The 6,429-nt window shown below is 37.6% G+C and overlaps 3 non-coding genes and 1 pseudogene across 3 annotated transcripts; 2 read left to right on the top strand and 2 right to left on the bottom strand.

The window, feature by feature from the left end:
- Positions 1 to 6,429, top strand: part of LOC141312754 (uncharacterized) — a 249,274-nt pseudogene that overhangs the window by 186,373 nt on the left and 56,472 nt on the right.
- trnah-gug (transfer RNA histidin (anticodon GUG)) lies at positions 3,716 to 3,787 on the top strand. The gene has a single exon. It is a non-coding gene; the product is annotated as a tRNA-His (tRNA).
- On the bottom strand, positions 4,129 to 4,243 carry LOC141312781 (U5 spliceosomal RNA). The gene has a single exon (XR_012349281.1). It is a non-coding gene; the product is annotated as a U5 spliceosomal RNA (small nuclear RNA).
- Positions 4,818 to 4,889, bottom strand: trnag-ucc (transfer RNA glycine (anticodon UCC)). The gene has a single exon. It is a non-coding gene; the product is annotated as a tRNA-Gly (tRNA).

Raw genomic sequence — 6,429 nt, forward strand, 5'->3', positions numbered from 1 at the left:
GAAATGCAAGCATCACGCTCATAAAATTGGCACAAAGAGATGCTTTCAAAGATGAAATACAAATACTGAAGCATAGTAAATTGCCATATAAATCTAATAAAATATTAATTTGTCATTTGTAATAATAATTTCATTCATTTGGACATCATTTATGTGATAATTACTGATAAATAAAGGATTCAGTAAATACTTCAATGTATGGCAACAGTGTAATATGAACTGGGAAGCCTGTGATCGTTTCTTTTCTCCTCATTTTTTCCTTTTTTCTCTCTCTTTTCTTTCTTTTTCTCTTTTTCCACCTCCTTCCCCTACTTCCTCCTACTTTCTTTCCCCCCCCCTTAACAGACTATTGTTCCCCAGCTTCAGCAGCGGCTGGAGCAGGATCGTCTGTTTCCGCGGCTGTCTCCTCGTCCAATCGCCAATCTCGCCGTCCATTGTGAGAATGGACGAGAGCCAATCGCGTCGCTCGCCGTCCATTGTGAGAATGGACGAGAGCCAATCGCGTCGCTCGCCGTCCATTGTGAGAATGGATGAGAGCCAATCGCGTCGCTCGCCGTCCATTGTGAGAATGGACGAGAGCCAATCGCATCGCTCGAGCTCCTTTGTTGAGAGCCACTCACCATGCTTAGTTTCATTCTAAGTCAGGTTCAAAAATCAGACGAACGGAATATAGGATAACTTTTCAATGTAAGTAATACATGTTTTCTTCTTTCTTTCTCTCTGTTTACAATGTTCTCAATTGGTAACTCGTTACGTTTTCGTCCGTCATTCATCTGTGTTTTGTGTTCACAAACTTTTGACTCGCGAATTGCCCATAATGAAACACCGTTTAAATGTAATCTTACTTTCTAAAGTCTATTTACACGTTCTTAAGTTCTATTTAAATGGTGGAAAAAACGCGTTTCAGCTGTAAGTGCAGTCATTCCTTATGATAGTTTACCGTGTTTTTACTATAGTGAATCGTAGTAACCATGTTGTGTTTTTGGCTGATCGATTACAACGGTATGAACACAGTCTTACTATAAATGAAAATCTGAATGAATAGCAACAACAAAAAACGTTGTGCTTGTGTTTGTCGTCATTTACCATGGCTTTACTATAGTGAAAGTGTAGTAATCATGTTTCCTTGCCTATAATCTCACATATTAAACACAATTGTGCCTATAATCGTACTTATTAAACTCAGTTTACTCGTTCTTTAAGTGTAAACACAGTCTTACTATAAATTAAAATATGAATGAAAAAAACAAGTAATTTACCATGCTTTTACTAAAGTGAAAGTGTAATAATCATGTTTTGTTTTCATGATTTGCCTATAATCTCACATATAAAACACCATTTGCCTGTAATTTTGCATAGTAAACACATTTATTCTATTTAAAGTTTGATTTGGATTTAAAAATATGTTTAGTTGTAGACATTTCTAATTATCATTTAATGTGATTTTGCTATGTGTGAATGTAGTAATCAAGTTTTGTGTTTGCAGATGGATTACTATTTATATAAACAGATGCAAGTGCTACAAATAATAATTGAAATGAAAATTCAATGTTATATAGACATCCCTTACAAAAATTAAACATGGTTTATAAAGTTTACTTACTATGTTCTTTGTTTGGTTTTTTTTTTCTCAGATTGATTATCATATCATGTATAACCACAGCTTTTAACTAACAATGTACTTTATTTTACATTGTCATTAATACATGCTTTATGTAGTTACTATAGTAATAACTGTAAATTATGTGTAATTGGATTCAACTAACTGTAAACCAAACAAAACAATAATCTTACCCCTTTAGTAACTGTATATGGTAATTTAATATTCAAATACTTATATGTATAATTGTAGTGTAACACCTTTAAATAAATGTGTAACCTTGTTTTTCTTTATAAGCAATAAAATAATGTATTGTTGTAATGGGTGCCATTATTTAGTTAGCTTTGTATCATTAAAAATAAATTAAAAACATTTGTGTAGTTGTCCAATACCTGCAAAATGCACATTACTGACTATTATTTTCCTATTATATTTAGATGAGCACTAAGCCAAAGAGCCACAAGGTCATGGGTGAAGGCGAGTCAATGGCCAGGTTGAGGACTTTTGCCAGCTCTGGGGTTCGTCCATCTGGAGGCAACAGACCAGCACCACGGCAGCGGAAGTGGTACGACCTCTACCAGAAGGTAAAGTTACCTGTATCTCATTGTAGAATATGAATGTGTACATTATTTGTCAAACATTTTTACACATGACTGTATTTAATGTTTTTGAAAGAAGTGGCTTATTAAGCCTGCATTTATTTGATCAAAAATACAGGAAAAATAATTTGTACTGCATATTTGTATTAATTTTTATTTTTAATGAAAACTGTGATATGTTTTGCAGAATTCATTGATGACTAAAAAGTTAAAAAGAACAGCATTAATTTCTTAAAAAAAAAACTTTTGAACAGTACTGTATATTGTTACAGAAGATTTTCTATTATATTTCTAATGCTGTTCTTTATTTAACTTTTTAATGATTTCTAAAATGATTGCTAAATATATTCAGTGTTGATGACAGAAATAAATTAAATTTAAAGTATATGTAACTGTAAATTTAAACTTTATTAACATTTTATAATATTATTGATGTTTTTTTGTATTTTTTATTAAATAAATGCTGGACTGATGAGCATAAGACACTTGTTTCAAAAACATTAAAAATAGTAATGTGTCCAAACTTTTGACTGATCCTGTATTTGTGTGTTTTCTTTTATTATTATTTTTTTTCATAGGAGAGCTGCTTGGTGTTGACTACCTCCTGGGTCAGACTAGACAGCCCCTGGTAGTTGACCCATGACTCAGAAGAGACAGAGAACATGCTGGAGGATGTGGATGAAGGCGAGGATAAAGAAGACGAGGGCTTCAGGGAGGACCAAACACTTGTGTCAAGTCTTACTGATGACCCAAGCTTCTCTCTGTCCTCCACTCAGCCTGTGCCTTCCTTTACTCAGCCTGATGCCCCCTTCACACCAGGTGCCTCAGCGTCTCCTGACGAGTCTGTGGTATGTAAATATCTTGTTGAATGTATGTTTGTAATTATGTTTTATGTAATATTGTTAAATTTCTAGGGAAAAAAATAATTTGTGCTGACCTGTAGCTTTTTGTCTGAAGTTGACAAAAAAAAAACATCTAGAAAAACATATATATATTTATTAGTTGTTGTTTTTTTTTCCCACTTCACTGTACTCATAATGTTGTTCATTTCATTTTTTTCTTTTTGTTTGTATTTTTATCACAGTGTGTCGGCGTACGCTTAAAGATGTGACAGAGTTCACATAGAGTGATTGCTTCATGAATTTTTCGTTGCTTGTGGTGGGCTGTTTTCCCCTTTAGGAGTTTTGCGCTAGACGATTTTAGTAAAGCGGTAGCCAGTTCATTGTTTTTTCAGCCAACTTTGAGGTCGACAACGGGACAGAGGACATCAGGGTCGCCGTAGTCGTGGCCGAGTGGTTAAGGCGATGGACTAGAAATCCATTGGGGTCCCCCCATGCGCAGGTTTGAATCCTGCCGACTACGCTCTTCACCAGTGCTGAGGAGAAGTAGGCGGGCCCTTTTCTTCCGTGTCCCTAGCACGCATTTGTGTGCCCTCTCTCCACAGTAATAAAAAGCGCCGCTAGCCCTTTTTTTTCAATTCGGATGGCCGGCACCACCAGATGTGAGCCAGTGGTGCGCCGTGATCGTATAGTGGTTAGTACTCTGCGTTGTGGCCGCAGCAACCCCGGTTCGAATCCGGGTCACGGCAGGCTTTTTGTTCACTGAGCTCCTTTCTGCCACCTCCATTTTTCATACGCGTGCGGTGCCAGCTAAACTATACCAACAACGCAGGCAGCAGAGGCTGGCTTTCGGGGTCAACAAAGAAGGCTCGAAGTGCACGAGTCACTGATGGGGCCAAAAGAGCTGAAGCCATCTTTGTTTGATCCCGTCATGGACGAGAGAGCGCTGTCTTTCCATGCTGGCTAAAGAAATTTGAAGCGGCGAAGCTGGAAGCGCAAAGGCTGCAAACACAGACCATGACGAGGCGCGCTTCGTTCCACTGCACGCTGGCGGGTGGCCAGATTGACTCTGCTCTTGACACTATAGTGTAGCTCTGCTGTGAGCAGAGCCCCCAAAAATACAGGTCACTCGCAAAGGTTCCCCTCCACGGAAATCTTTAGTAAAAGGCGAAAGATTTATGCGCTGATGACGAGAAACTCGAGATGTGTCTCTATGCCCTTGGACCTGTGCGCTCACTGTGGTAAACCACTACGCTCACCAAGGGTAATCTAGGGTGCCAACACCTGCCAACATGATTTTCGTCACCCCCCTCACTCCAAATGGGAGAAGTAAAAGTTACGAAAGTCCCTTCCCTCACCCAGTATTCACAAACCCGATCAAGGTAATGTCATCTCTTTTTTCATGCCCCAGTATTAGAGGCCAAAAAACAAATATTAAATGAAATAAAGCGGTCCAAATAATGACCCTCTGTAATGTGTAGCATTCAAGATGTTGAGAGAGTTTAGCTCGTGGCGGGTCAATCTGGTATTTCATGGAGTAGGGGCTCATTTTGGCAAGTTGGGTGCAGTCGCGTGTGCTGAGAGCGAAGAACAGCAAGCGCAAATCTTCGTTAGTATAGTGGACAGTATCTCCGCCTGTCACGTGGAAGACTGGGGTTAGATTCCCCAACGGGGAGACCTAGTTCTCTGCTGCTGTTGAACGACTCATCCAAAAGCTTTTGGTGCAGACAGAGGTCACAGAAGGAGTTCTGCTTCAAGGTCAACCGCAGCCAAAAACAATGCGTTGGCCGGGAATCGAACCCGGGTCAACTGCTTGGAAGGCAGCTATGCTCACCACTATACCACCAACGCAGGCGCTCTGTGCCAGTTTTAACCCTCTGGGGCCCAAGGGTGTTTTGGGGCCCTGAAGAAGTTTTGACATGCCTTGACATTTGTGCTTTTTTCAGTATGTTAAAAACATATTAATATCCTAAATCTAAATACATTGTATTTAGCACAAATTGGACTACAAAAATATGTAAGCAACATGAATGTACACTTTTAAGTTTTTGAGAAAACAATGTTTATGCGTGCATTTTGAAAAACTAAATTTTTGAAGTCACTGAAATAAGTTCATCTAACACATACAGAATATTTATTCTCGGGACTTTCGAGAATTGGATGTGGTAGGCTTGGTTTTTTTCTACCAAATGATGTGAAAATCATCTAGTTCACTTGTTTTCACAAAACAGTATATAGATTTAAATTTTTGAAGACACTTTTTGTTTAGAGTGGCTGTATGCGAGAAGGCGTGAATGATCATGAATAATGCTGTGATTTACACCTGAGAAGACAAAGACCTGCATAATGAGCCGCATAATGAGCCATTCAGTCGGATGTTGACTGAGAGGAAACAACAGAAAGAATAAAGGAAAAATGAATGGACAAAATAAATATATATTTAGTTTGAAGCGTATTTTGAATATATTTAACTATCACACAAAATAACTTGTCTTTCACTTGTGAGTGCAGTTAAACTTTTTATTAGGAACAAAAGTAATAAACACAGAAGTCAAGATGTCGAGGGTGCAATATCCAAATCACTCGTAGGAAACTTGAACACAGGAGAACGGGGAACAGCAGAAACTGCAAAGAAAACAAGTAGATGTGAGCAACACAATGATCTGACAAAGACAGAGCTAACATGGAGAAAACACATACACTACCAGCCAAACTTTTTATTATTAAAAGTTTTTTTTTTTTTTTTTAAGTGAGCAGTTTTTTTTACATAGTAAACCTATTTCACAAAATTAGATCATTATTTTTCTTTAAAAAAGTACCTTTGACTGGTAGTGTATAGCATAGGCGTATAACAGTTAGGTGCAAATAAAACAGTGTGAGATAAATACAGGTGTAAGGTTTGTAATGAAGTGATACAGGAGAAACCACACATCTTCTACCTTTCATACAGATTACTTAAAAAGAGAATAGTAGTTTTTTATTTGAATTGGTTTATGTAAAAGTAAACATTTCAAGCTTTCTACAAGTAAATGCATTATGTCTGTGAGGCACGTAATCACTTAGATTTAGGTTTCATGCACGTTTGTTTCATTTATGTGTCTGTGAAAAGATATAACAGAGACAGTGAAGGCAGAGCGCGTGCCCTGACTGTTTTCTTATTTTCATAAAAGCACAGTGTATACAAATAAAAATATACCCTCTACAGTTTCGAATGATGTATTGGTTGTATTTGTACGATCAAAACTGACGGAGAATTTTACATTCTTTTCGGAGTTATTACAAAAGCGTGCCTCAAATGCGGCAGCGCGTTTTTCGACCAAAGTTGAAACATCCTGTCATCATGAGACATTTAGATGCAGTGAAATGAAACATACTTTATAATGTTTCACTT

Source organism: Garra rufa, unplaced genomic scaffold, assembly GCF_049309525.1.
Source record: "Garra rufa unplaced genomic scaffold, GarRuf1.0 hap1_unplaced_005, whole genome shotgun sequence".
NCBI classification, from domain to species: domain Eukaryota; kingdom Metazoa; phylum Chordata; class Actinopteri; order Cypriniformes; family Cyprinidae; genus Garra; species Garra rufa.